The sequence below is a fragment of the Heptranchias perlo genome, chromosome 20, assembly GCF_035084215.1.
Source record: "Heptranchias perlo isolate sHepPer1 chromosome 20, sHepPer1.hap1, whole genome shotgun sequence".
NCBI classification, from domain to species: Eukaryota; Metazoa; Chordata; class Chondrichthyes; order Hexanchiformes; family Hexanchidae; genus Heptranchias; species Heptranchias perlo.
Window position 1 is genome coordinate 28,186,917 of NC_090344.1, and position 12,443 is coordinate 28,199,359.

The 12,443-nt window shown below is 44.1% G+C and overlaps 1 non-coding gene across 1 annotated transcript; it reads left to right on the plus strand.

The window, feature by feature from the left end:
• Positions 1 to 3,124: 3,124 nt before the first annotated feature.
• Positions 3,125 to 3,213, plus strand: trnap-agg (transfer RNA proline (anticodon AGG)). The gene is given in 2 exon segments: positions 3,125 to 3,160; positions 3,178 to 3,213. It is a non-coding gene; the product is annotated as a tRNA-Pro (tRNA).
• Positions 3,214 to 12,443: the final 9,230 nt, after the last annotated feature.

Sequence of the window (12,443 nt, forward strand, 5' to 3'; positions counted from 1 at the left end):
GCTGCAATCGATCCTGACCGGGGGTCCTTTCCTCTCTAAGTTTGATTAGTTTATCAATTATCTTTTATGTTTTGTAGTGAAATTGCAGTTAAGGAGGAGGAGTGTGAAACATTGGATGGAATAAACATGTTGAGAGAAGAAGTATTAAGGAGATTAGCATCTTTGAATGTAGATAAGTCCCCAGGGCCGGATGAAATGTATCCCAGGCTGTTAAAAGAAGCAAGGGAGGAAATAACGGAGACTCTGAACATCATTTTCCAATCCTCCCTGGATAAGGCGTGGTGCTGGAGAATTGGAGGACTGCTGGTGTCTTACCGTTGTTTGAAAAGGGAGATAAGGATAGACCGAGTTATTATCGGCCAATCAGTTTTACCTCGGTGGTGGGCAAATTATTGGAATCAATTCTGAGTGACACGTTAAACCATCACGTAGAAAGGAACGGGTTAATGAAGGACAGTCAAGATGGATTTATAAGGGAAGGTCGTGACTGACTGACTTGATTGAATTTTTTGAGGAGGTAACAAGGATTGTCAATGACGGCAGTGCATTTGATGTCGTCCACAAGGATTCTCGCAATGGTCGACGGGAGTTTTTATGACTGGAAGGCTATTTCCAGTCAGGTTCAGCATGGCTCACTATTCGGTCCCTTGCTTTTTCTGGTATATATTAATGATTTTAACTTAAATGTACGGGCATGATAAAGAAGTTTGCTGAGGATACAAAAATTGACGGTCAACTTTTGTATTCTCTGCAAACTTCTTTATCATGCCCCCTAAATTTAAGTTAAAATCATGAATATATAGTGAGGAGGAAACCTGTAGACTGCAGGAAGATATCAACGGACTGATCAGGTGGGCAGAAAATTGACAAATTGAATTCAATCCGGACAGGTGTGAGGTGATGCATTTGGGGAGGGCAAACAAGGCAATGGAATACAAAATAAATGGAATGATACTGAGAGGTAGAGGACGTGAGGGACCTTGGAGTGCATTTGCTTTCTTCGCCGAGGCATAGACTATAAGAGCAGGGACGTTATGCTCGAGCGGTATAAAACACTGGTTATATCACAGCTTAAGTACTGCATACAGTTCTGATCACCATATTACAGGAAACAATGTAATTGTACTGGAGAGGATACAAAGGAGAGTGGACGAATGAGTGAATGAGTGAGTGAATGAGTGAGTGAGTGATTGAGTGAGTGAGCGAATGAGTGCGTGAGTAAGTGAGTGAGTGAGTGATTGAGTGAGTGAGCGAATGAGTGCGTGAGTAAGTGAGTGAGTGAATGAGTGAGTGAGTGATTGAGTGAGTGAGCGAATGAGTGCGTGAGTAAGTGAGTGAGTGAGTGATTGAGTGAGTGAATGGGTGAGTGAGTGAGTGAATAAGTGAGTGAGTGGATGAATGAGTGATTGCGAGAGGGAAGCAGGGAGAGAAGACAGGAGCGATGAAATGACAAAAGGGAGACAGGCAGACAAGAGAGGAATTACTGCTGGATCTCGTAATGGGAAGTGAAATGGAACAGATAAGAGAAGTAAACGTTGGGGAACATTAGGCACGAGCGATCACAACATAATAAGGTTTATAAATATCATTGCGAAAGACGGTCACAGTTCCGTCGCCTGCACTTTCTGACTGCATTTGACGGCCAAAAGTAGTTTATGGAGAATTTTCCACTTTTGTTTCCCGGAAATTACACACTTTGGGCACTCACAGCCTCTTATTTCATGGCTAGGATGTAAATTCTGTAATTTACAAAGTTATCCATTCGTAAAGACCCATTTCTGTTCCGTAACCAGCAATTGGATGTATTGACTTAACATATAGAATCATAGAAAGGTTACAGCACAGAAGGAGACCATTCGGCCCATCGGGCGCGGGCCGGCTCCCTGCAAGTGCAACCCAGTGACACTCCCCCATCCTATCCCCGTAGCCCTGCAATTTTTTCCCTTCAAGTACTTATCCAGTTCCCTTTTGAAGGCCATTATTGAATCTGCCTCCACGACCTCCTCGGGCAATGCATTCCAGATTCTAACAACTCAATGCGTAAAACAGTTTCTCTCTATCTGCTCTGGCAAGAAACCTCATGGTTTTGAAGACCTCCATCAAATTTCGTCTCAACCTTCTCTGCTCTGAGGAGAACAACCTCAGCTTCTCCAGTCTATGCACGTAACTGAAGTCCCACATCCCTGAAATCATTCCAGTAAATATTTTCTGCACCCTCTCTAAGGCCTTCACATCCTTCCCAAAGCGTGGTACCCAGAATTTGACACAATACTCCAGTTGAGGCCAAACCAGTGTTTTACAAAGGTGAAGCCCTGAGAGGGGGTGCAGAAAAAAATTACTAGCATAATTCCAGGAATGAGGGACTTCAGTTACCTGGATCGACTGGAGAATATGGGGTTGCTCTCCTTGGAACAGAGACGGTTTTGTCGAGTTTTGATAGAGGTATTCAAATCATGAAGGATCTCGACATGGAAGAAGGAGAGAAACTGTTCACATTGGCGGAAGGGTTAAGAACCAGAGGACATAGATTTAAGGTGATTGGCAAAATAACCAAAGGTGACATGAGGAAAAACTTTTTCACACAGTGAGAGGTTCGGATTTGGAATGCACTGCCAGGGGATGTGATGGAGGCAGATTCAATCATGGCCTTGAAAGGGGAGCTGGATAAGTACTTGAAAGGAAAAAAAATGCAGGGCTTCGGGGAAAGGCAAGGGAGTGTTTCTAGCTGGATCGCTCTTGCAGAGAGCCAGCACGGACTCGATGGGCCAAATGGCCTCTTTCCGTGCTGTAACCTTTCGATGATTCAACTTTATGTGTTGGAGGCGATGCAAAGGGAATAGAGCGTGCCGTAAATCGACACACCTCTCAGTATCCTCGCAAGCAATGTAGTTTAAGAGCAATTAATCCTGAAACGTCTTACTTGATAACTCAAGTCGTACACTCGAAACCAATTTGGTAAAGGAAGACTAATATTGGGGACTGGAAATAGTTAGTGTACAACTTGATATTGCTGTACACTGGAATAGAAAACGAGATTGGATGGACAGAAGTGGTCTGAAAGGATGGCCGATCGGCTGTGGGACGCAATGAACTTTTACACTGGCTGCACAATTGAGCTAACAGCGGCTCGTTGGTCTAGGGTTATGATTCTTGCTTAGGGCGTTTCATTGAATAATATGCAAGAGGTCCCGGGTTCAAATCCCGGACGAGCCCTCCTGTGTTGCTCCTTTTAGTGAAAAGTCACCAATTGGCTTCTGACATCTTTTCAGTGTTGCTGTTGGTGGAACTGAATTCTTTCCAGACCATGTTTCAGCTCCAGTGGACTGAATGCCGAAGATTCATCGGCGCAACACACAGAAAGCAAATAAAATGTCTCAAGATGATGAGGAGATTGAAACTGAATTTGCATTTTTCCCAATTCAGGCGGATATTAGATGGCGGGATAGAAAGCCACATATCTAAGTTTGCCGATGACGCCAAGATGGGCAGCATTGTTAGCAGTGCAGATGAAAGCATAAAATTACAGAGATGAATTAATACAATGAATGACTGGGTAAAATTGTGTCAAATCGATATCTGCTTAGTCAAGTGTGAGGTCATCCACTTTGGACCTAGAAGGATAAATCAGAGTATTTTCGAAATGGTGAAAAGCTCGAAAAAGTGAAGGTCCAAAAAGACTTCGGGGCCCATTTACATAAATCATTAAAATGTCATGGACAGGTAAAAAAAATAATCAAAAAGGTTAATGGAATGTTGGTCTTTATATCTAGACGACCAGAATACAAGGGGATAGGCATTATGATACATTTATACAAAGCTCTGGTTAGACCACACCTGAAGTATTGTGTTCAGTTCTGGGCAACGCACCTTCGGAAGGATATATTGGCTGTGGAGTGAGTGCAGCGTCGATTTACTGGAATGTTACCTGGACACCAAGGGTTAAATTAGGCGGAAAGTTTACACAAACTGGGGTTTACCTCGAATTTAGTCGATTAAGGGCTGATTTGATCGAACTTTTCAAAATATTAAGGGGAACTGATGGAGTAGATCGAGAAAAACTATTTCCGCCGGCTGGGATGTCTAAGACTTGGGGACATCGCCTAAACATTAGGGTCAGGACTTTCAGGAGTGAAGTTGGGAAACACCTCTCCAAAGGAAAGGGAGGTCGAAGTTTGGAACTCTCTTCCGCAAACGGCAGTTGATGCGAACTGAATTGTTAATTTTAAACCTGAGATTGATCGATTTTTGTTAACTGAAGTTATTAAGCGATACGGGGCTAAGGCGATTATATGGAGTTCGGTCACATATCAGCCATGATCTGTTTGAATTGCGGAACAGGCTCGAGGGGTGAAATGGCATACTTATATTCCTCAGCTCCTCATTGGTGAGAATGATTCTGCATTGGCCGGAAATCGAACCAAAGTCTCCCGCATAAGAATTGAGAATTCGACCCCTGCACAACCAATGCGCGCGTTCTGAATAGCGGCAAGTGTCCATTTGGAATCCGATCTGAACGAACATGCCGTTTACAGCTGCGGTGGCCGAGTGTTTAAAGCGTTGGACTCAAAATTCAATTGAGGTTTTCCTGCGCAGGTTTGAATTCTGCTCGCAGAGCTTCTGTTTCAAGATCACTTCAGTGCTGAAATAGATTAACTTGGAGTTAATTGACCGCATTTATCTCTCTCCCAGAATGAGAGATTTTACAGCGTGGCCGGTGCTTTTAATTAGTGTCGGATCTTCTCTTGCAAGATTTCAAGACCCGAGAAGGAATCTCTCCCAATCTGTAACTTAAATTCTGCTAGTTTGCAAAACCTGACATTTGTACTCTTCATTTTCTTTGCCTGCTGCTCTCCATCTCTCCCTGTCTCTGTCTCTTATCTCTCTGTGTTGTCCCCGATGGACTTCTCAGGCTTACTTGAACGGCGACAGCTGATCTAACCGGCAGCAATAGCAGAGAATGTGAAAGACAAAAAAGACTGAGACAGTAGGAAAAGGAAAGATGCAACCCAGCTGATAAATTCGTAGCTAATGTATCCACATTTTATGGATCTTTACTCTCCGAGTGAATGAAAGCAGCAATTTGAGTAAAGTATACTTATGGTCGAGTGTAAACAACAATGTCGTTGTCGAGCAATTCATTCTGTAAAGTGTTACTTGATAATACAAGTCGTACATTCAAAAGGAACTTGATATTGTTGATATGATATAATTAGTGCAGAACCTGACGTTGTTCTACATCGTATATTGTACAAGAAAGCGGGATTGTATGGACAGAGCGTTCTGAAAGGATGGCGGATCGGCTGCGTTGCAGCAAATTGTTACAGTGGCTGCACGGCTCTGTTGCCAGTTGGTTTTTGGGTCCGATTCTCTGTCAGGGAGGTTCATTGGTTCAAATCCCGGATGAGCCCCGTTGTCTCCCCATTTTTAGTCAAAGATCACCAATTGGCTTCTCATTTGCTTTCAGCGGTGCAGAAGGCAGGTTTGACTTATCTCCAGCAGAACATGTTTGAGCACCAGAGGACAGAATGCAAAGGGTTTGTCCACGCAACACACGTCGAGGAAATGAAGATAATCTTTCAAGAAGTTTTACAGATTGAAGCCGTCACATGAATTTATCCACATTCAGGCGATCTCATGGGCACAGAATACAAAAGGTAAAGGATGCTGCATTGTCCTGGAAACAAACTCATGGTTTACCGCCGGCAGGCAAGGGTTCCACACTGAACCACCAATGGACGCACGGCTGCAGACTGCACGTGTAACGTTGGATCCATGTCCAGAACATGCAGTCTGGCAGAATTCCCGTGTGTCCACCTCTAAGATTTCACGAATTGCCTTTAAGCTGTACCTTAAATTCTGCTCAATCACAGAATTTGGAGATTTATACTATTTTTCTTTGCATGTATCTCTCTATCTCTGTCTGCGTTTCTTCTCTCTCTGTGTTTCCCCCTGATGGACTTATCCGGCTTCTTTGAACGGCCAGGTCTGGAAACCCGGGCGTTCCAGACGGGTTTCTGGAACGCCCAGGTTTCCAGACTGTCGGATCTTCTGTCCATTTGTTGTATTACGACGGGATGAGTTTTGCTATTTTCCGTCTCCGTTTTCAGAAAATATAAACCCAGATGGGTTTTCACCTCCTCGGGTCCCGTCAGCTTCGGGTAATGGGAATGAACCCGATCTATCATTCGGTTTTAATATCTGTATTCTCATTGCTTAAGAATAAAATTACGGGGTTACAGTTATTTTGAGGACACATTTTAGAAACTAACACATAACAGATTTATTCGAAAACTAGAAGCACGTGGGATTAAAGGACCGGTGGCAACGTGAGCACGTAATTAGCTAAAGGATAGGAGGCAGAGAGTCGTGGTAAACGGATGTTTTTCTGAATGGAGAGAAATATGCAGTGGAATCCCCCAGGGGTCGGTATTAGGACTATTGCTTTTCTTGTTATGTACACATGACTTGGATGGAGGAATAGGGAGTACAGTTTCGAAGTTTGCGGATGATACAAAACTTGGCAACGTAGAAAATAGTGAGGAAGATAGTAGCAGACTTCAGGAGAACACAGCCAGACTGGTGAAATGGTGAGAGATTTAACGCCGATCAGTGTGAAGTGATGCACTTTTGGAAGAAGAACAAAAAGAGGCAGGAGCGTGACGTAAATCGACCTGCTCATGTCCATTCCCTGATAATAAATCCTAGTGTGATGCAAAGAAGAAATACATAATTATGGTGCATATCTTTCATCTTATGCTCACCATAAGAGATACTTCGTTTACCAGGGGGCCATTGCGCACTTTGATTGATACTTCACCTGGATCCCCCCTTACACTCCCAACACCTCCGTGCAAGAAACATTTTGGGTGACGATTCAGACTTTGCTGATTTGTGCAAACAGATGTAAGCCAGCAATGGGGAAACGCTCTTCTTTGGAAAGAAGATTTTTAGGTGAGGCGGCCAAAATAAACAGCTCGACTAATTGTGGTCGAGGTGGGATTCCAACCAACATAATCGAAAAATTGGCTCCAGCATCTCAAACAGATAAGCTACTCTCCTACCTACAAGTCTGCGCATTTTTGATGAAAAAGTTCAGAGGGCTGAAACCTTACCTCTGGTTCTTTCTCCACAGGCGCTGCCTGACCTGCTGAGTGTTTCCAGCATTTTCTGTTTTCATTTTTGTGATTTCACAATGGCTGTTTTCCTGAAAACACCCAATTTGACCCAAGGACAAAGCTCACACTTCACTTTCCCCACGCGCTTTAAAGTCTGTCGTTTCTGAACAAAATTCCCCTCCGCGCCGGACATTCAAAGGACCTTTCGCTCACGGCCAACCTCCTGTCATCGACACTTTTTCACCATTCCCCCGCTTCTCATTTCTCCTCATTCCTTTTCAATCGGACTTTTCCACAGACCTATTAAGATCAAGCGGAACATTTCCGGTCTTACTGTACCGCCCAGACTGACAAAAGTGCACCTTTCAGCCGTCATTCGCAGCAATGTCGCGCCGCCCGTCTCTCCCGCACATCAACTGCTCGGGCAAAAGCGCCAACGACCATGAAAACAAAACCCAGTTCTTCAGTTCACATCCCCCGTGTCACAAGATACCCCATGGAAATTTCACGGGAAAGTATGCGCTGTCCTTCCGAATGCCAGCCCTGCTTTCTTAGAGCTTGTCTCTGGAAGAGTCACGGAGATCGAAATGTATCGATTGGTTTCAAGGCACAAATGAACATTGGTGCGAACGGGACATGTGCCCCCGAGAAACATCGGTCGATATCGAGCAAACATAAAGGCGTAAGAATGTGAAAGTAAATGTTAGAGTGGGCAAGGCCGCAGTAAAGTCTCAATGAAATGGGTCATGATTGTGGAAGGAAGAAAAAGCTGGAAGAAGCGGCGGGTCTGAATTTTGGATCATCCAGCAGAGACACATGAGAGAACAAAAACAGGATACAGACAAAGGTGCTGGTGGCAGAAAGAAAAAGAATGAAATAAGAGGAATGAAAAGAGAGTGACTTACTTGAGAGCGAAGAGACATTAATATGTAGACATTGGCTGCAGCAGCTGGATTGCCCCTTTACTTTTCCGACTGTTTCAATCTTTCTTTAACCTTCTCTGCTGGTGTTGCAGGTTCGATCAGCTAACGCCGTTCAAGGAAGCCTGAGAAGTCCATCAGGGGACAACACAAGAGACAGAGACAGGGAGGATTAGAGAAATGCATGCAAAGAAAATAAAGAGTATAAATAGAATCATACAATCATAAAATGGTTACAGCACAGAAGGAGGCTATTCGGTCCATCGAACCCGTGCCGGCTCATTGTAAGAGCGATCCAGTTGGTCCCACGCCCGCGACGCTTCCCGGTAGCCCTGCATTTACTTCCCTCCAAGTATTTATCAAATTCCTTTTTGAAATTCACGATTGAATCTGCTTCCACCATCCTTTCAGGCAGCGCATTCCAGATTATAACTACTCGCTGGGTAAAAAAAGTGTTTCCTCATGTCGCCTTTGGTTCTTTTGGCAGTCACCTCAAATCTGTGTCCTCTGGTTCTCGACCCTTCCGCCAATGGGAACGGTTTCTCTTTATTTACTTTATCTGAACCCTTCATGATTTTGAACACTTCTATCAGATCTCCTCTTCACCTTCTCTGCTCGAAGGAGAACAGCCCCAGCACGGGGTAAATGCCGTCAATTAGCTTCAATTCATTTATTTGTGCATTCAACAGCTCTTTAAACGTTACTGTGAAATAATGGTAGCGCGGCCACGCGGTCTGAGGTGTTACATTTAATTTCTATGGAGGCGTGGGTTTGAATCCCACTGCTCTTAGAATTTCTGCCAATGTTTATTTTGACCTGTTCACAGAAAACCCGATTGTAGTGCGATGGAGCAGAGGATGTGAAAGAAGCTGAAAGTGAAAGTGCAGATATTATTTTCATCACGGGGACAGGACACGTTCCCACAGGAGAGGGCCTCTCTCCTTAATATTCCTTCCAGCAGAGAGGGATGGGTGATCAAAGTGACCGGGCTCTTGCGGCGCGATCAGTCAGTGCGCGGTCCTTATATGACAGTCCAGGGTCGGGAAATGCCGAGGTTGTTAGTTGAGTCTCATCTAGATCAACCAATCCTTTTCTTTGTGAACATTTCGAACGGAGTAGAATGTGCAATTGGTGTGTTACAAAATGCATCTAGTTATTTGTTCAGCCATGTGGTTCCTCCGGCCTACGCTGTTGTAAAAACAGATGAGATGTTTAGTTTTATAAGTTTACAGGAAGGAGGCTGCGGAATTGGAGCCACAAACCGTGATTTTGATCCATCTACAAATTATGGGATTTAACTGGAGCTTTAAACCAGCGGGTTAGACCGCTCAGTCACGATACTTTAATTCTTGCGATTTTCAGGAGCTGCAAGAGGGTTGTTTCCCTTCTTTGATGAACATTCGTGATCCTGTTGTGGTTTTGCTGCAAAGTACTAATTCCCACCACCAAAATTGAGCCCTGAACTTCAACGGTAGTGAAATTGGAATCCACAACTTTGGAACTGCTAATTGGAAGTCCAACGGGCTACCCATTGCGCCACAAATCGGCTATCGATTATGTGATTTCACATTACCCATTTGCTGCTTATGATTTTTTGCTGCGGTGGAGCAAGTGGTTCGAAAGCTCAGTTGGGATTCACAGCAGCTCCTGAGAAATCTACACAGCGACGGTTTCTCCAATGCCTCGTGATCTGTCTGTCTGTCTGTCTGTCTCTATTCGTCTTGCTCGCTCTCGCTTTCTCTCTTGAACTCTCACTCTCCCCGTTTATTTCAAGAAGGCTGGAATACAAAGGGGCGGAAGTAATGTAACAGCTGCACAGAGCTCTGGTGAGACCCCATCTGGAGGACATCATTCAGTTCTGGGCACCCCACCTCAGGAAGGGTGTGTTAACCTGGAGGCTCGAGGGGCTGAATGGCCTATTCCTGTTCCTATGCTCCAATAAATGAAACAATAATTCAAGTATAGAGACCCTAATGTACAAGGGTATCCGTTCACCACGACTTTCTGCCTCCGATCCCTGAGCCAATTAGGTGCCCACGTTACCACTGGTCCTTTAATTCCACGTGCTTCTAGTTTTCGCATAAGTCTGTTACGTGTTAATTTCTAAAATGCGTCCTGAAAATAGCTGTAACCCCGTAATTTTATTCTTAAGCAATAAGAATACGGATGTTCCGACCGAGTGACAGATTGGGTTCATTCCCATTACCCGAAGGTGGAGGGACCGAGGAGGGGAAATCCCATCTGGGTTTATATTTTCCGAAAACGGAGACGGAAAATAGCAAAGCTCATCCCGCCGAAATCCAACAATTGGACTGAAGATCCGACAGTATTTTCCATCCCCGGTTTCCAGACCTGGCCGTTCAAGGAAGCCTGATCAGTCCATCAGGGTTAAACACCGAGAGAGAAGAAACGCAGACAGCGATAGAGAGATGCATGCAAAGAAATAAAATAGTATAAATCTCCAAATTCCGTGATTGAGCAGAATTTATGGTACAGCTTTTTTGAAATTCTGTGTCAAGTCTTGAAATCTCATAGGTGAACATTGGGCTGGATTATCCCTTAACCTCTGAGAGAAGTAAACACTGCCTGGTAATTACAGCTCTTATTTATTTGACTGTTTCACAATCGTCGTGTAAGTTGGTTTCGAGCCCCCAGTGAATTTCACGACCATGCTTGATCCATAATTTAACACAAAGGGCACCGCGCAACTGTAGAGTCGATTGCGTAGGGTAATCACAGGAACTCTGCCAGATTGCATGTTCTAGACATGTATCCAAAGCTACATGTGCTGCCTGCAGCCGTGTGTCCATTGGTGGTTCAGTGGTGGAACCCTCGCCTGCCGGCGGGAAACCAGAGGTTTGGTTCCAGGCCAATGCAGCTTCCTTTACCTTTTTTGTTCTGAACCCATGAGATTGTCTGAATTGGGATAAATTCATGTGCCGGCTTCAATCTACAACTTCTTGAAAGATTATCTTCATTTCGTCTACTTGTGTTGCGTGGACAAACCCTCTGCATTCTTTCCTCTGGTGCTCAAACATGCTCTGCTGGAGATAAGTCAAACCTGCCTTCCACACTGCTGAAAAGATGTAAGAAGCCAATTGGTGATTTTTGGCTAAAAATGGGGACATAACAGGGCTCATTCGGAATTTTGAACGATTCGAACTTCCTGAGCGACATTCAGACCCAAAGACCAACAAGCAACAGAGCCGTGCAGCCGCTGTAAAATTTCGCTGCCATGCAGCCGTTCCGCCATCCTTTCAGAACGTTCGGTCCATACAATCCCGCTTTCTTCTACGATGCACGATGCAGAGCAATATCAGGTTCTACACGGATCATTTCATATCAACAATATTTCTCGCTCTTTATCAAATTTGCTTTGAATGTAAGACTTGAATAATCAAGTGACACTATGCAGAATGAATTGCTCTGAAACGACATAATCGTCTGTCTCGACATCGTCATAGTTTACATTCTACCATAAGTATAGTTTACTCAAATTGCAGCTTTCAATCACTATGAGAGTAACATAAATGGACATATGCAGTGCGTGTACGTAAGTGCATTGGTGGCTCTGGGATAGAATTCTAGCCTCTGACACGGATTCGATTCGCGGACAATGCATGAACGTTTCGTGTTTTGCACCATATTAGGAAGATGAGTAAGCCATTTAGCCCCTCGAGCCGGTTCCGCAATTCAGTGAGATCATGGCTGATCTGTGACCTAATTCCATATAACCGCCTTCGCTCCGTATCCCTTAATACCACTGGTTAACGAAAAAATCTATCAGTCTCAGGTTTCAAATTAACAATTAAGCTAACACTGTCGCTTGCAGAAGACAGTTCCAAACTTCTACCCACCTTTGCTTGTCGAAGTGTTAACTAATTTCACTCCTCAAATTCCTGACTCTAATTTTTAGGCCAGGTTCCCGAGTCCTGGACATCCGAACGAGCGGGAAGAGTTTCTCTCCATCAACACCAACAGTTCCCCGTAATATCTTGAAAACTTCAATCAAATCAGCCCTTATTCTACTAAATTCCAGTGAATACAACCCTAGTTTGTGTAATCTCCCCTCGTAATTTAACCCTTGGATTCCAGGTATCAATCTAGCAAAATTACACTGCACTCCCTCCACGGCCAAAATATCCTTCCTAAGGTGTGGTGCCCAGAATTGAACACAGTACTCCAGGTGTGGCCTAACCAGAACTTTGTGTAGCTGTAGCATAATGTCTATCACCTTGTATTCTGGTCCTTTAGATATAAACGCTAGTTTTCCATTAGCCTTTTTGATTATTTTCTGTACCTGTCCATGACATTTTAATGATCTATGTATATGGACCGCTAAGTCCCTTTGGAACTCCACGGGTTCGAGCATTTCACCAGTTAGAACGTATTCTGATCAATGCTCTAT